General features: G+C 40.4%; 1 protein-coding gene across 6 annotated transcripts in view; it reads right to left on the bottom strand.

Moving 5' to 3' along the window:
* The window catches only part of Sema1a (semaphorin 1a), a 366157-nt gene that overhangs the window by 221705 nt on the left and 116663 nt on the right, over positions 1–27789 (bottom strand). The window lies entirely within an intron of this gene.

Below are 27789 nucleotides of genomic sequence, written 5' to 3'. Positions count from 1 at the left end.
GCGCAGCGTAAAAATCTTGAATTCTCGACGAAATCCTTGCAAAATACTTTCCGTTTGCGTATTATACGAGTCTGCGAAATGAAACGCGATTGTCGCAAGCAACGCAACCGAGTGATTATTCCTCCTAGATATTTTATACGATTAGGATACGACATATTTTAATATCGTGCTTTTCTTTTGGGTCACAAACATACCGAAATGCTTCAGAGATAAAATTAACGATACAGTTTTAAGGATTGTTGGATATTGTGTGAAAATACAGAAGCCATACATACAAGATCCGAGAGTAAATTCTGCCTTGTCTGAAGCGTGGAGTTATGTTCGAAATTCTGCAAATCAAACGGTCGAACCTGGTTGTTTCGTGATTTCCTTTCCCCATTCCAGTCTATGGAAATATGCGCTGTAGTGTGTGAGATAGTATGCTCTATGATTTTGCAACGCGGTTGTTTCCGCAGCCCTTTACGTCGTCTCTTTATAAAGCTAATCTTGCTTGCTGCAGCATTATTTTTATCGAGCTCTGTGATAACGTCGCGAATAAGTACCTATTGTTGCGGCTGCAACTTTCTTGTCTATAGATCAAACTATTTATAAAATCTAGATATGACAACTAGTATGTCAATATAATAATACTATGTTTTATCTTTCTAGATATTAGACTAAATATTATAGTATATATATTTCTTTTGCATAAAGTTAATTGTACGCAAAACAATTTACCGATACTGATGACACAGTCTTACTAATTGTTATATAATTTTGCATATATATTTTCAATGTTACATAAATTATAGTAAAAATAATCTGTTAAGATTCTCTCTATCTCTAAAACTAATAAATCAATATTTTCAAATATTTTCAGCTTTTAATTCGTAAAAGATATTCTGCAAATGCTTACTTTACAGACTTTCACCGCATATTATTTTAACGATATCACCGCTTGATTTTAATAAGAGCATTGCAAGTGTCAGACGATACATGCTATCACTATCCTTCTAGTGCTCAGCAACAGGCGCTCTTAGTGAAATTATGCTTGAATGTCTCGAAATCAGACAGCGTATTGGTTACATAGCTTTGCATAAATACATACTCTTTAAAAGTTATCATTCGTTATAACATTGATCTATAATTTGATAGTCTCAAGTCGCTATTTATAAGCAGGTCTTTGTAAAACGTATATTTATAGATGCGTATCCAGTAATACTCCGTACGCATAAAAAGTACTCTCGCGAATCTATTTTTTCTCATTACATGCTATTTATAATCGATAAATAATATAATTTTCAAATAAAAACTTTGCTGCGCATTACTAAATTCGTAATATTCACATGACAACTCGCAAATTCGCCAAAGACGTCATTAATAAATAAAATAGCATTAATAAATAACCGAGATGATATTTTTGATATTTGATATTTACGATTTCGACCAATTAAATCATCTTCAATAAATTCTCCATTGTCGTGAAAAGGATTTCAGAAATATTACTGAAATATAAACGATCTACTGCCATTTTGTCGGAAATATGAATTGCGGTTTTCAAAAAAGTACGTTGCAAAATATTATCATTGAGTTTCAGGAAATCAAACATATGATTGAGATACTATTTTGTATATCGTTGTACGCTATTCAAAACGTTATGGCAAATGGATATTAAATGGAAGTATCTCCGATCTAGCAATTTCCAACGTTTGTATGTTCATAATTTTCAGATTAATTTCGCGTTATAATCAGCGGCAGGCATGTCGAATCCGCATCAAAAATATTCTCGCTGATTTCTAACGAATCCTCGCAGACGTGATTAACGATAAGAGAATAGGATTGTAGAATTTTAAATGGAATTTTAAATTGAAAAAAAGTAAGATTTTTCTATCTCCGATTTCTTTGTACGTTTTAAGATCGCTATTTTTAAATAATAACGAAGCATTTTGAATGGTATTTATGTTTATGTGTTCAATTACTTTCTTTCTAAAGTCTGAATCTTTTCAAATTAAATTATCTTATTCTTTAGGGTCTCTCCTCCTTTCTTATTTATTCGTTCTTTCTGTAAGAGCGCATAAAGCTTCAGACTAATAATATGTTCTTTTGTGACAGATATCGATTTCCAAGTTACGTAAAGAAACATAGCGTCGTCTACAAGGCTGGGGACGCGATGTGCGGGATCCTCTAGCAATTTCCAGCAATCGAACGATACGATGAGGTTATTTGTTGGCGCGATGCAGTTTCTACGATCTCATTCGTGTCTCGGAGATATATACTCATCATCGTGGAATACGTGGAAAGTATGATCATAAAATAAATACGAATCGCAAACGAAATCAAATAATTAGAGGGTTATCGAGGTCGCACTTAATCAAACGTGTTCTATCTTCTATGACTATTTGTCTGAATGGCTGTAAATTCAATGTGCTCGATTTGTACATCGTAAAGCTATGTCAATGCGTCACACGAAATTGTAATACAGTATTAATACTTAACGCGAACATTAATTACATTATTAATATCCAGGGCTCAAACGTTTCATAAATTGTAAAATTATATAATGGTAATACACAGACCATTCATTCGGAAGACCATTAATTGCCTTATCGGATTTGTGTTTCCATTCTGTTTGGTATAAAATAATATAAAGCTAAACATTCTCGTGTAAAAAGCGTGATACATCTAAAAATTAATTATCGTTGAACAAAGCATAAATGTTTATCTGTAGCTTCTTTTCGTTTCCTTGATAAATTAAATTCTTGTCGATGACGTACGACAAAATTATACAGGGTGTCCCGAAATTAACGCTTGATATTTTAAAGGCAGATTCTCTGGCCAATTTAAAAACGATTTTTCCTCAGCGAAAATGTCGAGGGAGATCATTATTTTTTGCATATTCCCAATTTTTGTCATCATGTATCTTTCTAACTAAGCCTTAAATTAAAAATTCTATTAAAGTAAACTCTACCTAAAATTAACTAAAGAATGTGACTTTATTAATATTTTATTCCCATAAGCCTTAGTTTGCGAAAAACCCTTTATTTTCAATCGTTTATAACTCGAAAACTATTAGTGCCGCGACATTTTCGCTGAGGAAAAATCGTTTTTAAATTGGCCAGAGAATCTGCCTTTAAAATATCAAGCGTTAGTTTCGGGACACCCTGTATAGATCGCAATATTTATTCGTTTTATCATTAGCAAACGCACAACCGTGCTTGGTAATCATTTATAAGAACACCCGAAATATATACGTTCATTACCTTCTTACGTAAGATTTGCGGAACCGCCACGAGCGATCGACGACGGCGTCTCGTGGAAGTATTTTCGCCTTGCGAAATTTCAATCTTTCAGCGGTGTAAAACCGCAGCCATCTTTCAAATGTATATAGGATAAGAACGGAAGCCTCGTAACGCAGCGTAGCTTCCTCTCGCGTACAGTCGTTACAAGACTCGGGAGGAAATACCATCTCGTTGAGATTCTCGGAAGGTGCGCCGCCACGTCACCGACGCTGCTGGGAATTATCTTCGAATTTCCGAAAGATCAAACGGGCATGACCCGGGTTACTCGGTTATTCGGTATCGTCGTTCCCGGGTATCGCGTCGCCGTAATACCGATCCCCCTGAAAATTTACGTCGTCCCGGTGGGCGCGAGCGGGCTTACGAAAATTCCAAATAAGGAAGTTTCCGCGATGCCGACGGGCACATCGATTCCCAAGAAGCCTCCGACTCCCCCGCCATCGTCCCCCGTTCCGCCGACACACAACGGCGGCGAGAAACTTCCGCCAAAGAGATTTTTCCAATTTCCACTGCACTTCTCAAAGAGATTTTCCTCACGTGAACGGAATGCGTAATGTACGATGAAAACGACGATCGGATAAACACACCGGCCGAGTTGAACGGGAAAACCCTTTTTCCCCGCTTTCCCCTCTGGTCTCCTTCTGCCCGCGAGTGGAACTTCTTTATCTCCCGAGTTTGTATCGAACTGGATTCCCATTTGGCGAATCGCTGCGGTGATTTGTGCCCGAGACGAATTCGCGAGAGAGTCGCATGAATCGCGCTTTAAATAAATCTTTCCGGCTATTTGGAATAATTTGACGCGCGAAATTAGTTGGCGACGTTGTGTAAAGTATTATTGCATAACATAAAAAAAATTCTGGCAAATGCGACAATAGTTTTTTATCGCGTATTCTGTACAGTGACACAAACGATAAGAGCCTATTAGATAGGCATGACACGTAAACTTATCGCAAACGTGTAACGCGCGGCCCTCGCTAATGATTTAATTCACGAAACAAATCCCAAGAGAATTTCAAGCATAAATAATGCACAATTCGAACCTGACCTTCGATCCAACGCGATATCGCCGACGAAAGAAGGCGATACTCACCCGGCACGCGAACTCATTGTTGGCATTAACCTTTGGAATACCGCAAATACCTGGTGATTTTTCGATCGGAAAATATGAGCCGACGAATGTCCGCTTTCTGTTCCTCGATGTGCAGGCAACCGTGAAACGCGCGATGCTCCTATGCCGCTCGATGAGACATTCCTCTACGTCAAGGCAAATAAATTACTTCTAGACGGACGTTCCATTAAAGCGAACGATTAGTACCTGCAGAAAATAATTCAATAGGCACGAAACTTGGCACGTCGACCTTTGTCAACAATTGGCAACATACCAGAACACTAGAGAGCTAACGTACATCGTGCGCGCGTTTGCGCTCTTGGACAAACTTGTCACCGTGATTAATGATGATACTTGCTGTCAATGAACGAAATTCAATAATTTCTGGTAAACTTCACATTATGTAACGATAAACGGTCTTTATAACGAAAATAAATATATTTGCGTTATTAATTTTAGACCTGTGTGTAATTTCTCGCGGTACTTTTTTATAAATGTATTTCAAATAAAATGACTCTATAAAGTGGGGAATTTTTATTTGCTGGTAGCTCACATTGCTGCTTATAAACATGTTAAATATAATTTTATTGAAATTTATTTATTTAAATTTAATTTTAATTCATTAACAAAAATGTAAAATTGTTTTACGATCGATTGCAAATGATTGGTATCGTTTTCTAAAATAAATCTGTTTAATCGCAGATAAAATTCATTTATCGAACATTTATCGGAGTAATTATAAAAAATGACACTGAATTCGATTGAATCCTTTATGAATATCGGACTTTAACAGTAGTAGACTAGCATCACGACGGATGCGAATTAAAGATTTAAATTTATACGATCAATATTCAATTCCTCATTTCTCCACGATTTACGTTTGCCAGATACGAATCCCAATAATATGAAGAACTAAATTGACGTTTTATCAATATTCGATTTAAGAAAAACATAATTTCAAATGATTTATTATATTTTCCCCAAGTAAAAAAAAATATAACTTATATTTAAATATTTCTAATCGGAAATACAAATCACAAAAGACAAAATTAAGATATTGCGCAATTACTTGAAAATTCAATTATATTAGTTAAAGATATAAAAAGATATAAAAATTAAAATATATAATACGCGATATATGTTGCAAGAAGAATATATATAGAATACACATCTCCTTTGGAGATATGTGATCTCTTCGAGATCCTCCAAGGATTCTCTACGATATAATTCGACCGAAAAAATATGGCCATCTTGATATCCCTCATCAAAAATTTAGAAAAAAAAGGTGAATCAGAAATGAGAAATAAAGCTTGTAACATACATGAATTTCTCGGGTAAATAAATAAATTAAAAAGCATCCCTTTATCGTCAATTTTTTTATGCTGATTCTTTTACAAACTGATGTCACGATTGCATCAAGATGTAATGGCAAGGAATTATAAAATAAGCAGATAGTTGGAAATTATTAGAATTTATCGACGCAATAAGAAACTATTCGTTTCGAAGAGAGCTGACGAAAGACAAAAAATAAAAATTCCACTTGGATGCGCGACTTGGCATGTTTCGATAGAATTAATCACCTGGCATCATTTGCACAGATCCTGTTTTACAATGGTAAAAGCGAATCTAGGAAGAAGTATAAAAGAACGAAACAAACGGCCGTGCACAGTGAATGGCTAAACCATTTCACTGATTTCTGATGGTGCGAGTTTTCGAAAGAATCGTGAGCTGCATCGTAATTCGTAAAGTTCCCGAGAGAAGGAAACTGAGTGGAAAACAACAGGGCGAGAGAGCTAAAAAAGAGCGTCATGCATGGAATAACATGTCGTTCGTTAAATAACAGTCCGAAAAGTTGGCTACTTTGTGCTACATTTTGAAAGATGAAGAAAAATTACAGTGAAAAGTGAAACGAGAAGAGAGCGAGACACGGGGAAAGCATCTCGAGACGAAAATGCGCACGCGTAAATCGCGCAAGAGCAAAAAGAAAGAATCTCCCGTACAAAAGATTTGATCTCAGTGATCTAAGCAGTGGTAACGAAACTTTCAAACAGTCTCGAAAGGTGGTGTATAGCTAGTGTACGAGATTACTATCCCTTCAGGGTTTTCGAGACCTTATTGATAATGCTTCGCTTGATCACGTTCGACAAAGATAAACGAGCGCTCGCGAGTGAAATCGTAATGAGATAAGGATCAATTTTCGCATAGCGCACACATCTACATGCGAGATAAATCATTTAGTACTTGCTCGATAAACTTCCAACTTTCGTATCATTGCGTTCACTATTAAATATTTCAACTCTTTAATTCTCGTTGACTTTTATATTTTCTCTTCGCTCAGATCAACCAAATTGCTGGATCTGATTAAGTCAATAATCGCATAAGTAATATATATTACATATTATAATGAAATATTATATATTAAATTTAAAAAAAAACGATATATTATTTCGCTAAACATTTTGTTTTTTTTACTAACATAAGATTATTCTGACTCGTAAGATGTGTATTTTAAAACGAAAATGTTGTAATAATGAATAAATATAAGAAAGAAAGAAGAAAAATTAAAGTTACAAGATAAAGGAACCACGAAAAAAAAGATATCCTTTTCATTAATTGGCAGGCACTAATATGGCGACCCTGGCGTACTTTAAATCCTATCGGATGCGTTTTCATCCCGGACCGACATTCATAACAAAAGCCTCGCGTAAACTGCAAAGAGCATTACTCATTTATTTCAGTACAGCGAGCTCTGTTGGCTTTCGGCTCGTTGCCCGCCTTTGTCTTTCCGGATTAACTTGATACAGCCGCGTCGACCCTGTAAAGGACAGTCATCGCGAATTTGTTGGCAAATTTTATGTGAGAATATAAAGAGAAAGGGGAGAGATCCCGTACGCAACTCGTACAAAGAAGACCCGAAACGCGTTCGCGAAAACCAGCATACGAAAAGCGAAGCTGTTGTTGCTCCTGACAGATGATAAATAATCGCGCGATAATTAAGCATAATAAACGCGCTGCCTCGACAAAAAAAGAAGTTGCCCCCCCCCCGAGATCGCTCCTACGATTAACGATCACTTCCTCCATCCCGTTTAAATCGATCAATTTCGATTGAAACTTAATATCCTTCTGTCCGAGCAAATTTTCAGTCTTCAAACGCACTGATTCCTGACATCGCATTCGCGTCTGAGCGAAATCATTAAATTACCAATTAAACTCGAATGAAAATTATATTCATGGGTGTGGTTTAATTTGATATCAAAATTTTATACCTCTTATACCGAAAAGCGTCCAAGTTATTATCACTAATTTATAGCGATAAACTCGCGATCAACGTAGCAACGTGTAATGAAATCTGCCGATGATGGCGGGTCGAGGTTCCCCTTGCCTGGAAACTGTTATCATTAGACGACGGATGCCCTACATCTTCAAGTGCACTCGAGCCTTGGCTCGATGGTGGGGGCGTGTATATATATATGTGTGTCCGGCATAAACTATATTATAATCCCCTCCCAACAAACGTGTACACGGGGTAATTACGATAGGCGAAAGCCGTGCGCTCATCAAGACACGAAACTGCGCAATGAAATTCCGATTAAAATGTAATTCGACTCGCACGAGTGATTCATCCGATTTCGCGAGCGCGAGCTCGAAATTATCGCGACTCGCAGCAATGTCGTGTTTCTAGTGGGCTTTTTTCCCTTCTTTTTTTTTCTATAACTGTATCAGCGCGCCAGCTTCCGATAATCCGTTGGTAAATAACGAGCCGTTAAATTCGGGCGTCGGCGCGATAATGACGATAATCGGGGATTTTCAGCGGCAAAAATGATTTATGCGCGCGAATCGATTGTTTATCATCGCCGCGAATGCGCGGCGATGGATCATAAAATATGCTCGCGCTAAAGTTAATAAACGTCCGATAGCGGCGACTCTCCGCCACGGATACTGGCGGCGATAATGAAATTTGGTATTAATTCGATAGATCGGGACGTACATTTCCAACAGCTGCGCATCGTTTAAAGCCGCGCTCGCGTTATCGATTATTAAAACGGCAAAAGAGACGCGGAAGTCCTCAATTTGAATAAACGCGACCGTGTCCTCCGTCGGGAAATTCGCGAGAAACGACGAGGATTTTCATCTTTCAACAGCCGGGCCAGTCGGCCGCTCGTTGATAAACGGCCACTTTGGAGAAATAATCCCGCCGCTTAAAGAATTAATTTGAGATGGCTGGCGGTCGTCGTCCCGCGGGAAAAAGGACCGAGAAAGCCTCTTCTTTATTCCGTGCAAGAGACTAGCTCCTTCATCGCGCGTTGCGCCCGGAGAAAAGGTCGGAAGAAAACCTCATGCATTTCAGGAATGTCGGAATACAACAGACGAGAATCCGCAAGCGGGATCAGCGTCGAGCGAGCGTTTCCTTCGAAGGAAATCTTCGCGAATGACGCGGAACGCTAACCCGGACGCTATCCACTGCCAGCATTGTACAATAAAGATGAATTTGCCCGGCTGACATTTCGAGTCCCGTTTTTCTTTCATTGCGCGCACCCGCGCTTCCGTCCTCGTCCTCGTCGTCGTCGTCGTCGTTGTGGATAAAACATCGTCCTCGACGAGAAGCTTCCACTTTAGCGGAATAACGTCATTTATTTGTAGCATGATTCCATTGCTTTATGAACCGATTTGAAAGGCCCCGAGCGAGAGCGCGGGCTAGAAAGGGAGGCACTTCGTTCTCGGCCAAGTGGAAAGGAAATCCCGAGAGACCTCCGTTAAAATCCTTGCCCTGTGCGCTTTGTACTTTTGCTTTCGCTTCAAGTTCCCGTCCGTCGAGGGTAAAACACCCGACGACGGAGGGCTCCCGCAGCGGGCGGAGGAAATATTTCTGGCTGCTTTGCAAATTAATTTATGAGGACGTAAGATAAGGAGCTGGCGTTTTTCTTTCATCAGCTCGAGAAGAAAAAAGGGACAGGAAAACGTCGACCGCGCTAATATTTTTTGCTTGTCTCGTCTATTTCGCTGTCGGCAATAGGAAGCAGCGTCGCTCTCGGAAAAACTTGGGCTTTAAGAAAAATAATCCCGTTGCCTAGTTAACTCGTAGAGTTTCAGACGATATATTCTTGACATTCTGAAAATTCGGAAAATCAATTTCCCAAAGTTTTTCGTGATTGATCGTTTCGAAAATCGATTGCGAAGAATCCCAACGTATTCCAAGCAACTTTTCCCCGAAAATCATTCTCGAACGCGAAATTGAAAATTGTCGAACAAATAATATATTTTCACGCGTGTCGGTTTGCATTTTTCCTATTTTTATTAAAATGGTTATTGGGAAATATTCGCTCGCGGGGCATATCGTTTCGTTGGTTATATGGCAGCAATTGACGTCGAAATAAAAGCTAATCTAAAGAACAACACGAGCACGATAAAATTGAAACGATATGTTTTAATAACTGCATTTAATTGATTTCGTGAAAGAAAGAAAAAAACACTACGACTGTTTTTCATCTCAAGAATAATTCTTTCGTTAATGATTTAAATAATTACTCAGCCGGAAAGATAACGATTCATTACAATATAATACGCTGCTTTGCATATCAAACAGATGCGCAGTACAAGCATTAATGGAAAATGAAGCAAAATATAAACGTATAATATAAAGAGAAGTAAATTTAATCAAAGATAAACTACCAGAGAAATATAGTAGCATCTCACATTTTTCTTTATAGACTTTTTCCTTTTTCGACTAATATCCTCTTCATATATAATGCTCGTCACTGATTTAAAAATCATCCGCGTCAACGTGTTACTTTTTTTCCGGTCCGCTCTATCTTATCGGAAACAGGCCGGACGCGTTTCCGCTTTCGTTCTGCGATTTGCTTTCCGGGAGAAAAAATGTTTTTCCGATCGTTCGGAGTTGAAGACGATGACGAGTGCGACGCGAGAATGAATAAGCCTAACGGAAACGTTTCAAAAACTTTCGAAGCCCCTAAAATATTTCTGACAGAATTAAAGTTAAATTCAGTTTACAGATATGTTGAGAATATTCACGAAGCGGCACGACGACGAAAACGCAAATCCGCCAACGACTTTAATCTCTCTGTCGTACTTTTGCTATTAGTCGAGTAGACGGGATATAACGTATATGATAGCTCTTTGCGAATATTATTATTATTATAATCCGACAGTTAGAGCCGGATTCATCTCAACGAAATGCACAGATCGCTTTGTTCCAATATAGAGCTCATTCTTGTTTAAGCAAGATAAATTAGTGACATCTCATTAGAGAATTAATATAAATATTTATTAACTTAAAATCTTTAAACTTTAATTTTACAGTCTAAAATAATAACGAAAGTTCACCGCGAGAGAAACGGTTGAAAAAATAACGTTTATAATTTATTGTAATTTAAGATTAAAACTCTACCTAAAATGAACTGAAGAATAAAGTTTCGCAAATTATTTGCAGCTATTCATTTATAATTTAATTATTCTTTAAACGCCGCTATTATATTTGTTTCTAATCTAAAATTAATTGACACATCAATACTAAAAAGATCACTTGTATACGAGATAGATATAAATCAAGAATGCAAACAAGTGTGGTAAATTTTGTTAGTTTCTTCGGAGCTTAAAGCTCATAAAACTGATCGTATGGAAATAAGTGTATCATCGTGTATTACCTCAAACGAGCGAACGATCGCATCTGTCCCATTGCAGTCGCGTTAACGGAGTTAAATCGCGACTAAAATGTGAGGGCAATTGCGAGAAAACGCAATCTCGTAAAAAGATTTCGACTTTATTTCGACAAGAAACTTATCCCGGGAAGATTCGCGGTTTCATTTAAAATGCGGCTCCATTTGCGAGACCTATAATCTAATCGTTCGTAATAAAATTACAGATTCAATAATCGCGAAAATACTGCAGAAATAATGAATTATTGCCTGTTATTCGTTATATAAATTGCTCATATCAAACGCGAATAAAATCATTGAAACTATTGTCACACGATTACAACGCGCGTGCGTTGCTGTGGTGCGTTAATGCTCTCTCATAATTCGATGCGACTCGCGCAACGGCAAACAATGTTAATGTATTTTTGTTTCCATCAGCCGGCAAACGAAAACATTAGATTTATACCCGCCATATTTGTAGCCGACGCGCGACACAGATTTTCCAGTTGCTCCGTGTGTTTATCCTGTATTCTAGGCGGATAAATATTTATCGTAGCTATATTTTTCATCGCATACACTCGCGCGTTCGGCGAAAGCTTCACCCGCGGCAGCGGAGATGCGCCTGGTTACACCTGGATCAGCGCACTTCGATTTTAATCCCGTTGCCGTACGAAGCCAAAACCGATGCGCATAACATAGATAATACTGCTGCGAATTATTGATAGATATATACAAACACGCGTACGCAGACAGACACGCATACATGCATATGTATGCGCGCATATACGCGTACCCGTTCGCGCTACCATTACATCTCCCTCTGCCTCTCCCCTGCCCACCTCCCTCATTGCGTAGCGTGGGAATCGTAGCATGGTTATTGATTGCCGTGCATCGGCTCGAAATTTATTAGCAGGAGACATACCGATCGCCGCGTTAATAAATAGAATTTCGAATAATGACTCGCGAGCATAATCGTAATGTTTAATAGCGCGCGTATGTATCGATGGTATATCCGATAGCCCGCGCGCGCCACAACGCATCTAATAGGGGACACGCGTGTCTACGTTATACGCGTATACAACGAGACTGCAAGAAAAGATCAATACGAAGTGCACTCCGCGCAGTTCGTGTTTCGGCATTGGCGTAGAGCGGCGCGAAAGGTACTCGTACTAGCGTAAAAAGCAAGCTCGGCAAAGATTAATTCGAGCATTCTGCAAAACTTGACAAGTTTCACTAATGTCTTAATTATCCCCGGATATTCAAACGATTTGAAATTTGATGAAATTGTACGATTTGTTTGAGTTTTTTCCCTCTCGTTTCAACTTTTAATTAATTATCGCAAAATGCAGTTGAAAATGGGCGAGTCTACGGTTTCATTAGTACTTGCAATTCAAATTTAAATCGGTAAATTTCATTCTTCTCGATGCATTATGTTACTTGGACGTGCCTGATTTCCGAGTCATTCACGGGGAAGGGAAAAAAAACGGGTTCGCCCGTTTCTTGAACTCGACGAGACCGATTCGCCGACGCGAAAGAAATCGTGACGCTATGTGTGCTCGCAAACACAGCCGCGCGGACTTCGACCTCAAAAAGTATCCAGCGCTATCAAAGTAGTCACGCGATTTCTTCGTTCGCGGCTATCGAAAATGCATTTACACTGTGATTCGCGCCCTCGCCGCTGCATTGCATCAACGGCACGGCACGGCAGGGCACGCATCGCGTTCGCGTTCGCTCCCAAAACGATCCCATTTGTCGTTGTCTCGAAAGACGAGGTCGGTCTGACAGCGCGAGCGTGCGAGACGTCGCGAGACGAGCGCGCGCGCGCGCGCGGGACATCCAATTGATTAAAAACTGTAATTACCGAGCCGAGATTCGAAAGCGCGCATTATTTCGGCGGTGATGTAAAGGGCACGTCAACGTGTGATTGATCGAAAGAGCGTAATTGCAGAGCGGCCGAAGTGCAACGCTCGGCCGTCGACGAAAAGCATGCGAATGCATGCGCAAACTCGGACACGGAAAGCGCGCATTATTACTTTATCCCGAATCGATCTGTCGTTTTAATTGCGAAATCGACTAGAGATGCTCGATTAATTAAAGCGCGCTCTATTTAATATTCGCGTATGTCCCGATCTTGATTCGCACGATTCTATATATATACTAAGTTTGTTCGCGTGAAGCGACAAAATTATTTCTCATATGTTTCTTTAAACGCTATTTAGTGCGCCGGAAAATAAGTAGGGAGGGAAACGCTAGATGAGGTAAAATGGAAAGAATATGGCGCCGATGAGACCAAAGTATTTTCGGTAAATAAGAGTCGAAAAAGCTCGCGTTGGTATTTGCTAAATTGGTTTCTCTGACGCAAACATTCGATTCTCTCGGTTCAATTAATGCTTCGAGACATGTAGCGTCGAGGAAAGAAGAGGCGAGTGGAAAGGGAGAAGCGAGGACAAGGATCCGCTATCCATCGACGAAACGCGCGGAAAAAGGAAAAAGCCGCAAGAACGGAGCTCGAAAGAATGGCGTAACGATTCGTATAAATTACGAAACGGGTGGTGTGCCTGGCGCGTCTCTCTCTCTCTCTGTTTCCTCTCGCGTTTACATCTCGCGTATTTTATGGGTCAGCCAAATCGACGAAAACCGAGCGATCGAGCTCGAAAACGACCATCATCTAGAAACGAGGTCGTAGTATTTTTCCGACACGGCGTTGAAAAACGTCCGAAAAACTGCTTACCGCAAAGCCAGTCTCACCGTTCGTGGATCCACGTACCGCGCATTCGTTAAATTAGCTTCCTCGAGCGGGTCATCCCTACGAGCTCTATATTAATGTAAGAGGATAAGATAGAGGACAGCGAACGATGGTCACTTGTGCTTTAAAGTCTACAGGTTCGGCCCCTCGACCGGCATACAATCCGGCCGCAAAAAGACTCTTTTTCGTCGTTTTTGCGACGACGAACGATGAGATACAAGCGCCTCTTCCTTCTTCCGTTCCCTCTTTGCCGCCTTTCTCTCTCGCCTTTCGGCTTTAACCGCTATCTCCTTCCCTACTTTGCATTTCCACGATTTTTCTTTTTACTCGCCACGATGGAGAAGTTGATAAATGGCGCAAATAAACAAAACGAGACGCGCAAGGACGGAGAAGGCACGGCGACGAAGACGTGGGAAAAATCGCGAGATTGTAGCGCGAATGGGAAAAAATTTCTTGGCGAAAGTAGCACGTACTCTCGTCGCGCGCGTTCCTATCAGCCCGCCCGATGACACAAAGCGAGGATAATCTATCTTACATAATTACCACATAATTACGACTGGTTGGATATTACGCACCGAATGTAGACCCGGGGATTAAACGTCCCCCTAGGGTGTCACCTCGCTACCGCGGTCGCCGCAACCTTTTAGCCCCGCTGCTAATTTAAATCTCGGCGAGTGGGTTAATTCGCACGATGCGAGCTACGTGCATGTAATTTGCGATTCGCGACGAAATTGCAAATTAAACGAATCAAGCTCTCGGATTTTTCGGGTCGAGAGAGAGAAACCACGTACATTCCTACGACTGTAATCACGATGCGCGATAATGCTTTATCGCCGCGCGAGCTCGCGCGTGCTCGTCGTCTTCTCCTTCCGGATAATCGCGTTAACGTATACAGTCTGGCGTCGAGCGGGTAAGTTTAAAGTTTCGCATTGTCCTTGGCGCGAAAGACGGAAATACTCCGGAGCGAAGATTCTTTCGTCCGGAATAAGAATGACTTTCCACCGAGATATCTCTTTCCCGACTTCTTTCATGAGTTATCGCTCCGTGTGAGATTGCGCGTCTCCTGTAACTTTGCGAACAGAGTAACAACGCAAATTTAATCGTGTCCAATGAGAGATTCCGCTCTGGGTTACCCGGGTACTGAAATTAAAAGAGAACCAGGAGGGAATGAGTTTCATTGCGATGAAGTAGGAGAAGCAACGGCAAATATTAACCGTGAGCTAAATAAATCTTTTCTACCTTGTTAACGAGAGAGAAACGATCTCGGAAGATATCATCGTGAAATTATAATTTTAATCCGATATAGAACAGGGCTACTATGTACTTGGCACATCCGACTCGTCACGTGACACGTATCGAGTTACTCGGAACCTTAACTCGCGGTAACAAGTTAAGGTCGTAATTCAATCGCGTTTCCGCACGAGAGGCGCGACGACGACGATCGTGTCGGGCAAGCAGATTCGAGATAAAGCCACATATATATATTATATCGATCGCGTTGATGGTCAAGACCGGACAGCCGGCGAAGGCGCCGTTTGTCACAGTGTGCAATCAATCTTCATCATCGTTCCGTGCTCGGGAAAGAAAAATTCACGACGCGGGATTAGCTGGCCATAATCATAACCGCAGCCTCGTTATCCGGCGAACCAAGGGGATCGAATCAAGGGGCGCGAATCTAATAGAGACGAGTCGAGAGAAATGTCACGCAAACTTACGACGTAAACACTGACGGACTATTTGCCGGACTTGGCGATAAATCCGCGGAGGTTCTCTTGTAACCCGCGTTCCTCGAGGCGCGTTGCCTGGGTAAAATTGGATAAAATTTATTGGCTTGACGCTCCGAAGAAATTCCCCGGGAATGTTGTGCCAGATAAAAAACTTGAAACATATTTATTCCTGCCTCGTGCTGCAGATCCGCACTCCCTCCGTTCAAATGGATGCGCTTTTATAAATGAAATATTGTTACGAATACAACTAATTGAGTTTGCATTTCGAAAGAGTTGCCTTTAATGTCGCATCTGATGAAAGAAAGTTCGAAAGTGTATTTTCATGCTGGTGTATTCAGTTATTCCGTCCTATATAATTGATAGTAATACATTAAAATAATTTTTTCAGCTTTGTTGTATGTAATATTTTGTACAAAAATATAAAATGATTTAAAGATTCTTCCTTTAATGTTTAAGTTAAAATGATTTTTAAAGTGAAATGGAATATTTTTTAAATTTAACATTTTTCTATGAAATACAATCGCAGCCAGAATTTATTCTTCGTAAACGTTAATTCACGTGCGCAATAAATGCAATTCTGCGAATAAGAAATATATACAAGTTATGATTTCCAATATACGTGAAAAGCAAAGTCACGGCTGTGAAATTTTCTAAAGAAAACGTTTTGCTGATTCCTCGTCGGAAATCTGGAAAAATGTCAATGCCACTTCACGAGAAAGGCATTTCATACCTTTACAAACCCGCGTCGAATTGTAAAGCTCGCAAGAGTTCGAAGCACGGAAAATAGCGCTCGCGAGAATTCTTTTTCTCGCGATAACGCGCAGCGTGCGCTCCACTTCATTATTTAAATCGGATTAGCCAAATTTCATAACCGCGCCGTATATAACGAAACGTCGCTTTTCGCTCGACGACGAAAGAGAAATTTGAGAGATATTCCGTACTATCGCGAATCGATCGACCGAACGCAAAGTCAATCGAGAGATCGCGATGGAGAGGGAAAGAGGTGTCAAACAGCCTTCTCCATCCAAGTTACGACGCGAGCTCCCAGCGTTAAATCGACACTCAAGCCCTCGCTTTAACGTAATATAAGCTCTTGAAAGTGAATACTGCGCTCGACAAGGCAACCAAACCCACCGCAGACCAAGCGCGCCGAATTCGCTAAATATTTTTCTATTCCACAACCGTCGATTACGCAACTATTTTATCGTCGCGCGTTTAATTGCTCCGCTCCACTATCCGTGTCAAGAGTGCGGTGTATATTGTCTATCATAGCGTAAAATAACTGTAAATAAAAATGAGAGTATGCGAAACAAAGTGCCGGCAAAATAAAACGAAAATTCTACAGCATATCGTGTTTGAGTATCTCCCAAAATTTGTTGGAAAAGTGATCTGTTATGAGAACGAAAAAGTTGTGGTCGCTCTTTCCTTCGCGATTAAACGTAGGACTAATGAATTCGCATTCCCAACTATCACGTTTGCTCGAACGAGATTTTACATATGATGATGTCATGTCGTCAGAAACACATCCATAGTACAATATTGTAGATCCAGGAATCCTCACAGGTGCTATTACAGCGGCCGTAATGAAAATTGCCGAGAACTTTTTCGGGAATCGTTAAAGCGCGCCCCGAGCGACGTAAAGGGATGGAAATAAATACGAGCGTTAAGCGCGAAGGAGAAAAGATAAGCTTTTCCTCTCACGACAAAGGGAGGAGGGCGAAATGGGATTTTTCATGCCCGCTCACCGCGCTGACCCACATCTTTCGCGAAGCGCAACCGAGCGAAAAGTTTTCGCGGCGTGAGATGGAGCCGCGATAAATCGAAAGTTTGTAAAAACCGTGTCACGCGATTCCTTCCTCTGTCCCGCCCACTAGGTAAATATCGACGGTTTACTCATGAACTCTCTGAGATTTTACAGGCGCTATCTGTGAATGAGAAAACGCGCGCCTGATCGCGGGTTCGGATCGTCATAGATACGGAATCACCGGCAGAGAGCTAATATTTCTTCCGGAAAGCTTTCGCGCACTTGCCGTGGGCAAAATAATGTTTCCCGTGGCATGAAAATCATAACTCTCCGGTAGGTTCGCTCGTTGAACGAGCGGGTTCGATCGAACGCGCTACAAAGTCGAATGGACTTTTATTGCTTGTCGAACGCAGTATGACAAAATGTTACTCGTCAAACGAGCGGATGTCACAAACCAAGCTTGATCCAATATTGGAAGGCCAGATTAACGTGGCCTAAAGTTTAGAACCGTTAAATAATTTTTTTTACCATTAATGTGCAATTAAAAAAAATATTTTTTTGTACAACGATCGATCAACATGTGTATATATCGTAAATTACAAATTATCTACCTACTCTTTTATATTTCCAATTTTCTCCAACAAATGTAAATCTATATTTAAAGTTCTCAACATACATCTTTTTCTATATCAAGCGAAAAAGTTTTTTAAGAAAAAATAAAACAAGTGAGAGAAACATTTTTGTAAAAAATCTCCCTCGAAAGAGTTTATTTTTTGCTGCAATTTTGCAACCTCTAACGTTTGATTAAAATTTTATTAAAATATTGCTCATATGTTTTTTATTCTCGGCACCTCATATATTTAAATTTTAATTTAAAATAACGTGTGTTTCGTGACATGTGCACGTGAGTTAGAACCGATAATTCCTATCTGAGTAGGTCTTAAAAGTAGAACATGCATTTAAAATGTAACATGCTTTTCTAAGAGACCATTAAATAAGGAAAATGTGATTCAATCGGTTTTTTATTTAATAATTCATTTAATGTCTGAAAAATCTTTATTTGTCGGAAATCGAAGATAAAATCATCATAAAAAGATATAAAAAAGATATACCATAAAAATATTATTTTAAAACAATCACACTCATCCGCTATCAATCTATTATGTCAAATATAACGATGAATAAGGAAAAAAATAAGCGAATAACGGAGAATATAAAACGCGACTGTTGAAATGCCGACATCAAAGGAGCGTTTGATAAGGAAGGTCAAGAACGAGGGAAAAAGACGGAAAACGATAGGTACAAGCGGACACAACGACAGGCCATCGATACACGCGTGTTAGATGGGAAAGGTATACCATAAAGACGTTTACACCGTCGTGATTCACTTTAAAGAGGCCGTGCCGCTCTCGATATTGTACACGTCGCGACATACTAGCTACCATTGGTCGTGTCGGAGTAAAGATCGCCGTTGGATCTCAAAGTGCGAGCGGCGGCATAAAATAAAACAGACCTCTCTGTTTGATCGGTGCGATCGATATCCTGTTTGCCTCCAGAATTTACCGGCGAGCAACACAAATTCGGAGGAACTCTATCGCGAAGAAATACGATCACGGCATATTGACGACGCACGCTATGCATTACAAGACGGAAAACCCCGAGTATTTCGTACAAGCGAGATAGGGAGGGTATTTTACAGGCATAAGCACTATTTATGAAACGATAAATAACGTTCCCCTCGAATTTTTTTTTTATTGTACTTACACGCGAGATTCTGTTGGTTCGGTACATAAGAACGAAATACATTCGTGCGATGAATATTATTTTGCAAAAGGACCAAGTTGCGGCAGTTGAAGCAATTCAAGCACACATTCCAGGCATATATATTGGAGATTCAACTTTCAAGGATTCGAGCAGGTAGAGGGAAAAGAATGAACCTACTTACGAAGAAAAATATTATTTCTGTCCCTCGATAACATTTTTTTCTCCTCTTTTACGTGAGATTGTTGGCGAAATATAACGCAAAATATTTGCCACAGAACTACGTGTGATTATTCATATTGCATAATTATATGGGACACAAATTTTAATTTAAAAAACTGAATAAATTTGTTGAATACTAAATTAATTCGTTTAACTTTTTGCGTTGAAATAAATTTAATATACATACTAATACTATTCTGCAAAAATGCCGCTAAACTACAATGGGATGCGACCGTCGTCGTCATGAGTTTCAAGATGAAAGTACAATATTAAACTGAGAGGAAGAGATATTTCGCGCGCGCGCGCGGCTGAAGGAAAATATCATTTCAAAGCTGCGAAAGATGTGACAACATTTCGAATAAGATTAAGAAGCTGTCGCGTCAGTATCGATAAAAATATCGCGTTCGCGCGAAAGAGAGAGGCAAGGAGAAAAAAATGTTGCATGTAAGAAGCCTACACAGTCAAGTTGCATCGGTACTTCACTCTATTGCAGGCAGAAGCAGGTGCAGAGCGAGGAGAGTCCCTTACGAAAGGGATGTGGCCTATTTTCGTCACGATGTTTCTCGACGGTTCTTAAGAGTTATTCTTGAAGCCGCGTCGAGCTCATGGTAATTAAGACCCCGAGTACGAAAGCAACGCGCCACGAACGAAGGCGCAAGAAACAATATTTGTCACTCGCTCTATATTTCTGGCTCCAGTGCCAAATTCTGAAAATTTCAATAAAAACTTTAGGGTTCTTCGTCATCGTGACACGATTCGGGGATTACGCTATTTATTCTCGAATTAAAGACAGCCGGCTATATATAATAAAATGACATATTTTGACAAACTGGTGATGTGATATTCATCATATTCGTGATATTTACGGTAAGAAATCTTCCAACTACTCGGCATTCGTATTCAATAAAGTTTAACGAAGGCTTGACAAGTTATATTTGATATATTAGATATTAAAGGATTTTGGCCAATTAATATCGAGAAACGCGGAAAGCTCATTTTCTCCATCGATTTAACAATCTATAAAGTTTCATGTCGGTAAAATTAGCGCGAGATTCTCATGTTAAAAATTCACAAAATGAGCTTTACTTTAGTCTAGCGAATAGTATATATACTTCAGGTTGCCCGCGGTGGATATTTATTTTTAAGGAACACCCCGTAATTGCTTAGTAAACTAATCTAAGTCCGACGTATTGTGAGAATTTTTACGTACGTTCAAGTAGAGTAGGTGAATGAAGTTTCGAAGCGAGCTTCGTCTGTTTACACGTGACTCACGTAAATCGGATAGTGCCGCGCCAAGTCTCGGGCAAGTTTTCGCGAATGGGCGGAGGACTAGTTGAAGTTTGTAAAACTATCACACTCTCATCGACTCGCGTACGTGTTGCGTTCTACGTGCGCGCAAACGTATCCGCTTTAGTGCACGCGATGTAGAGAGCGTGGCGTCGCGTATACTTCTGATCTATGTACGTATGTGTACAGCTCGCGCGCGCGCGCGCTACATTTATACAAATAAACTATTATATACTATTCACATAAATATGTATCTACGCGTATACACCCTTATACATGTACGTCGTTCCTGGCGATTCATACGGGCATGTGAATACCTACTTGTTAAGCATACGTACGCCAGCGTGAAGCTCCCGTATATGCTCCGAATACGCATTTGACTACTTCGTGTTTGTCAATATCGCCACCGTATCTTGGTACGCGTACATACATACGCTTCAATGTATACACGTCGCGCATGAGAAAGCATCCTCCTACTGTGTTCAAGTTCTGTCACCGAACCCGTGATCTTTTCGCAAATGTTGCCATATAATACTATAACTTTGTACAAAATATCATTTCCGCCAAACATATGCGAATATCGATATTCTTCATATTAAAAATAAAAGATATATGTACGTTGACAAGAATTTGCATTTTATGATGCGAGAATAATTTCTTTTTTTTTTTTTTTTCAGAGAATAAATATATGAATCATAAATGCAGTTTGAATGACATATGACAATCATTTATCAAAGTATACAACTTTTACAACTACCCTAATCATTTATGACAACTCATTTAACATCTTAAGCTACGCGTTCTATTCATATGCTTCTGCTATTAACACTTGACACGATAGACTATTGGACTTGTCTTATATGTCCGGGATAGAGAAACGCGTTCCCTTATCTCTGTTCGTACAAGCCCTTCGGCTTGGATAAATGTATCGATGCGCGTACGCGTATGTGTGACACGCAACGATGTGTACGGGAGGGCAAAGTTCCGCCAGGGATAATATCGGGCCCGATAAAGGAACATCCGCGTGTTCTCTCCCGAGGGACACTGCGCCACCGTGCAGCGGAAACGCTTCCGGAATACAGAGCACGATGCTCACGGCCGTGACGGCGCGGAATCCGTATAGATCGTCGATGAATTCCTAAACGAGCCTCGTCGATTCGCGTGGGCGAGAAAGCGAAAAATCGCGGAAACGTTTCGTGCCCGCCGAACATTGAGTTGAAAAAGCTACATCGTCCACGGGAATCCCGACTTGCATCGATCGCAACGCGCGCGTTTCTTCCGAGAAGGGATCAATCATCAAAATTGCGTGTATTTCACTGCCCTTCTGGCTCTTTCTCGGTCTTGAACCGAGCTTTAATATTTGTGCGAAAAACAATTACGGTTATTTTGCGCAAAAAAATATCGTACTTGATAAATGCAGAATAAGTGAAAACATTTTTAAATGTTATATTTGTCGGGTGTTCATTAAAAGGTATAAATATCACACTCAAATATATGTACATGCAGGTGAAAATTGAAGCTTTAAAATCATTTATGCAAAAACATCAAAATAGCATATATATAATAGTAATTAACCTTTTCAAGTTACAAAAATAATAAAAATCAAATAACTTTACTTGTCTCCTTGCACAAAAGAGACGGTTGGAAATTATTATTTTTAGGATGAGTGATCTCGGTCATACGTATATCTCCGGAGGAACGAATGGCTGACAATAAAAATCGTCGAGCTTTTAGAGAAATGCGGTATAAAGAGAGATAGGGAGAAAATGAGAGTAAGATAATGAAATGAAATGAATGGAAAATGCAAAAATGTTACGTTATAGAGAAAGATAACGGTACAAAATTTTTTAATAAATGTCCAGAGGGAGATACGAGATATATGGAAAATAATTTTAATAATAATAATAATTAAACAAGAAAAAAAAAACATTTTTTAATTACAAATCGAAACACGTATTTTATTATATTTGTTCTGTGGATTCTAAATTTCGTTGATCAACAGGATTTACAGATAAAATTTACCCGAAATATTTGCTAACATCACTTAACTTTATGCAACTGTAATTTGCTATTTAATAACTTTCTGTACGTACAGCCGAAACGCAATCAGTTGGGTACATTTAGTTTATGTTGAAATTTATGACAATTTTATCTCTTATATATCTGTTATGTTTTCATTTACGCTATATAAGCATCGTATCAATCATATTGGAATCGGTGTAATTGAAGTAGAGCGATTGGAAAATTGCGCAAATTTAAAAGCATTATTAAAAATACTTGATTAAAAACATGTATTTATTTAAACAATAAAGGCGTTACATTAGCGTTAATCATGAAAACGCAGTTCACCGCAAATGCCATTTTCTTTATCTTTTATGCAGCCACGATTTTGCGTTCCGTTAGCTCCATTTTAAATCGCTTTATGTATATAAATGGTTTCGCAATGCCGGCAAATTTCCCAACAACAGAAGGAGATACTGTAATTGTCGCGAATCGCGACAAAAGGCGCGCTGTACGCAAAAACAACATCGCGAAATAATTCGCCGCAGCTTTTTATTTCATTTTGGCATAAATCTGCCGGAACAACGTAACTGCGCGGGTATTATCATTAGTTACTCCTATCCAGCTTTGTTAAGCTCGTTTACACGCGTGCAACATTCGGAAAAAGGGAGACGCGTTCACTTACACGCAGCAGCTCAATTAGAAATATTTAATGGGTGCACGTGTGCAAAATTTGCCTCGTCGATTCGCCTCGTTCATCACCGGGCGAGCCCGAAGCGTCGATTATCGATCTCGCATCGGGAGAGATCGACTCCGCGTATCGACAGATAATAATAAACTCCGACGCAGATGGAGATAGTCGAATTTAATTCCAACGATAAACGTTTCGTTCCTATACACTACTAAAGCATCTGCAATCGTATGTAAATACAACTTATGTTCGCAACGCTATCGCGCGTATTATTGACGATATTACAATTAATTACGATCTTGTGCCCGGTGTAGTCGGTAATATCATTTTGCAATTTAGCCGCTATTAATTATAACTTCATTAATGCCATATCGCACACGCGCGCAGAGAGGTGATTGATACAATTATAATCGTTCAATTAGTCGGTGCGCGTACACATCGCGGAGAGAGCCTCTCCCCTTCCCCGCCCCTCTTATCACCCGCGATATTGTACTTAACGATGGATACCGTTTGGTTTCGCGCGGTCGCGATAACGGAGTTTCGCTCATTCCGACTTCTAAATGAGAATGTAACGTTGCAATTAAAACTTTTTACGTTCTTACGAGCTAAGGTACGGCTGCTCTCCGGTTTTTGACTTTGCAACGTCAGTCGCGATTTTCGAGCTTTCATCCACATTGCTTTATTATCTTTTTCCTCTCTCCCCCCCTTCACCCCTCGTCACCGACCACTCTTTGCGCCTCGTAGATATATTAACCGCCTGTGTTCTTCCCGCTGTATTATGCAAAGTGGAATTACTCAAGTTCTGTAACTCTTCAAGATGTAAATAACCACCTCTGAAAATTCAATCTTCAACCGAGCTCACGTTTTGCGGAGGGACTTCGTTCCCGCGGTGCAAAACGCGCTCGCCTCCACCGAGACACAAACTGGCAGAAATTAGAGAACGTTTAACCTGTTAGATGAGAACGAGGTGAGCCGAGTCAGCGAATCGGCGCTGCGTTATATACGTTGTAGCTTTTCCTCGAGATATAATGCACGAGTATGATTTTCCTTTTTTATTTAAGCGCGATCCAATTCGAGAACGATTCAACGTCAATATTGTATGAAAGGATTACTAATTCCTCAATTGATTTAATTTATTTGAATCCATCTCTTGCACGAAATTATAAATGGCGCGTTATTTCAAGACGATTGTTTAAAAAGCAATACTTTTATTGCATTTTACTTGGACTATTTTTATAAGAAATTGGACATTTTATACACGTACTAATTTTTAAAGAAAATAAAGAAATAATAGTATCGAAAGTAATGTATTTTTTAGATGTTTATATTAAGGTCAGAGTTGAGACAGAGTAGATTAAATTATGGCACGTTCATAAAAAATTACCGAGCCGGATATTGATTCCACTTCTTCAATCGCGATGCCCAGTGCCGTCGTAACAGTATCGGGATACAATAAGCTGCCCGTCGTAACAGTATCGGGATACAATAAGCTGCACATCGTTATAAGAATCCCTGGTTGAGTATATCGCGAGCTTTGCTTACAGCACGACCGGTCGGTCGGTCATGCGATTCTTACGATAATTTTGCGTGGACATGCAAGCCCATCCCGACTTCGTACCGGCGGCTTGGCAGCTGTTTACGTGACGGCAATGAACTGCAATTGTCAAGAAGATACGATCATTCTTCCCGCCCACTCTCTTCCGTATATGAATGAGGCGCACTTCATTTCGAGTGCCAGACGTTTCCTCATTTGCGTTAAACGGCTCCCCGTCCGGTAATTTTTCGAGAATTTCACGCGAGATTAAATATTCATATAATATTCGATCGATATTCAATCGCAATATCGGTGATATATTTTTGCGAAGGTTTCATGATACTGTTTAATATCCTATTTAAATAATTACTCTCGGTATCGCGAAAATATGAGATAAAAAAAATTACAAAATTTAAACATGTAAAAAACAATTGAATCTGATCTCATGAATAAATAAAAGATGAAAATTACACGTTGAAGATGTTACGGTATCTCTCCATCATTAAATTTTACAGTATATTAACTCTGCAAACTTTGTAGAATAATTATACGATAGTACGAGTGTACGATAATCTTAAATCAAAACAGTTAAAGTTTAAAACGTAAGAATTCTACGTAAGAGATTTAATTTTCCATTTCCCTCGTTCCATCTCGATATCTTACATCATTAAGAAGCCAAATAAATACTAAACAATTTTGAAATGGAGGCTATAAACGCGCAGCGATCAATTTCCATCTGAACATTTGGACACGACGAACGTGAAATATCGAACACGTAGTACTGCAATGCCGATACACACGCATATACCAAACCAACGCACATCCGCCTCCGAAATTTCGGTTGCCTCGTCGATTACAAATAATCAATAATGGACATTTCATAAACCGTTCCACTTCGCGTAGAGGGATTCGCGCGCGCGCGCGCGAGAGAGACAGAGAGACAAAAAGCGCGATTCATCGATACGAACGATGATTTTTTTACACGGCGCGAAGTCATGAACCGATGCAACGAAGAGTGAAAGAGAGAAGAGAGGAGAGGAGAGGAGACGAGAGGGGGAAAGCCTATCGAATTGTTTCTCGTTTCATTGCCTCGGTGGCGTGGAACAACGGGTCAACAGAAATGTTCGACCTGCCGGCTTTGAGCGCCCATGATGGGCGCAGGGAGAGAGACGTTGCGATGGACGCGAGCGGGATACGGTGATACCGAATGAGGTGGCGGTACTTCGACCCTTTAACTCTGCGCAATTTTCCGCCGCTGTGTATCTTCCTGTGGCCTGTATTTTTATCGCGATCCCGAAAACAAATTCCGTAGGTGCATGACCTTTGATATCAGATGCAAATGAAAGCTGCGGGGTAGAACCGAACGGCGACCCAATTCGCCGGATATTGCGGCGGAATCGGTGGATTAATAATCGGCGAAAAGATGAAGATTGATCGTCGCGATTTTTGCGAGAAGTCGTCGGGAAGAGAGAAGGGCGTAGGTAGGTAGGTATTGAGTACGTTTTTTGCAGACAGAGATTTATAATTCTCGATTGAAAAATATTTCCACGTCGTTAATTAATCAAAAGACGAATAAAGATGATAAATTAAGCCTTCTAGCAAATTTACGTCGGGCAGGAAAATCGATTCTGGATTTTTCTGCCAAATTAAAACAGAGCTTATGCGATATATTTTAATCCGAGTCAGGTGCCGCGCCAAGCGTTCATACCGGAAGAAATCGCACGAACGTTCCGCTACTTAGACAATTGCTTTGACCTACTTCACTTCTCCGTGGAATGATGCGATTAGATTAATAGCGCAGATATATGAACAGGATATTGCGAGATTAGAATCAGGATTACGAATTTTCGCGAAACCGCGCGCGAGATAATCGTCTACGAATGAACAGCGCGATAAGCGCTTATATACGTGCATTTAAACATGATTACTTATACTTTTCCCCGTTATTACTTTCCAAGTAACGCACTCACCTTTCACGCTGCGAAAGGACATTCTTGAAATACATAATTGTCGAATAAATTGTTCTTAATAGCTTCTCCGCCATTTCACACTCGCATATTCAAATCCATTGTCGAATCAACTAACTTCCGGCTCAACGATCGCATTAGTGACGACTGTATGCGACAATTTCGACGAATCACAGCGTGCTAATAATGAGAAGCTAACGATCATTGGACACGTCCCAACATTCCGATCGTTCGATAAAGATCTAATAAATATCTTATACCTGATAAACGGAGCTCGCGACCCGGTTCGCCGCGCATTTATCAGCCCGTTGGTCGATGCATCTTGGAAAGCGCGTAATGCTCAGAGCATGCAATCGTAGTCGAGATCCTCGGGAAAATCTCTCCGACCTATTTGCGCGGAAGATCGGCCAAGTTTGTAATCGAGTTCGCGAACGGTCGAATTAATAATCGGGCGCGATGATGTCGCGCGCCAAGAATCGGGTCGTCGCGCGCGGACCGAAAATTGACAATGAAAACTTTGGCGGGCCGCTAAAAGCGCACCGCCCGTCTCCGTCGCGATAATAGCGCGCACCCGGATAATAGCCCGATAAATATGCTAATTTTAGGGGGCAATTTTTCCGCCTGGGCTTTTACCCTGGGTTTCGCGAAAACAAATTCCTGAGCGCGCGCGCGTGACCAGGGCACGATTGTTTTCGCGGAAAATTATTTCGCCAGAATTACCCCGTGCACGAACGTATATCCCCGCTTTTACAGTCGATTTAAAATCGCAATTACTCGAGGGTTCGGACGATTAGATTGGCGCGTCAAGGGCCAACTGATAATGGAAGCTCGCACGACGTTGTCGAATATTTTCAAAGACGCGCGGCATATTGTCATTCAACGCGCAACGGAGAATGTCCCGATTTCGATGGCGATTATGACGCGAAACTACTTGCCGGCGTATAATTACCGTCGTATTGTATCGGGGCGAGGAACGGCCATTGAGGAGCGCTCGATGCTATTCACCTCGCTTCCTCCGCAACGTCAGGAGGAGCGTGCCTCGATTGCAATTTCACGCAGATTGCATACCGATT

Source organism: Camponotus vicinus, unplaced genomic scaffold, assembly GCF_025532165.1.
Source record: "Camponotus vicinus isolate PSW18456_S1 unplaced genomic scaffold, iyCamVici1.0 SCAF_11, whole genome shotgun sequence".
NCBI lineage: Eukaryota > Metazoa > Arthropoda > Insecta > Hymenoptera > Formicidae > Camponotus > Camponotus vicinus.
The sequence above is the reverse complement of the archived record's forward strand: the minus strand, read 5'-3'. Positions and strand labels throughout refer to the sequence as shown.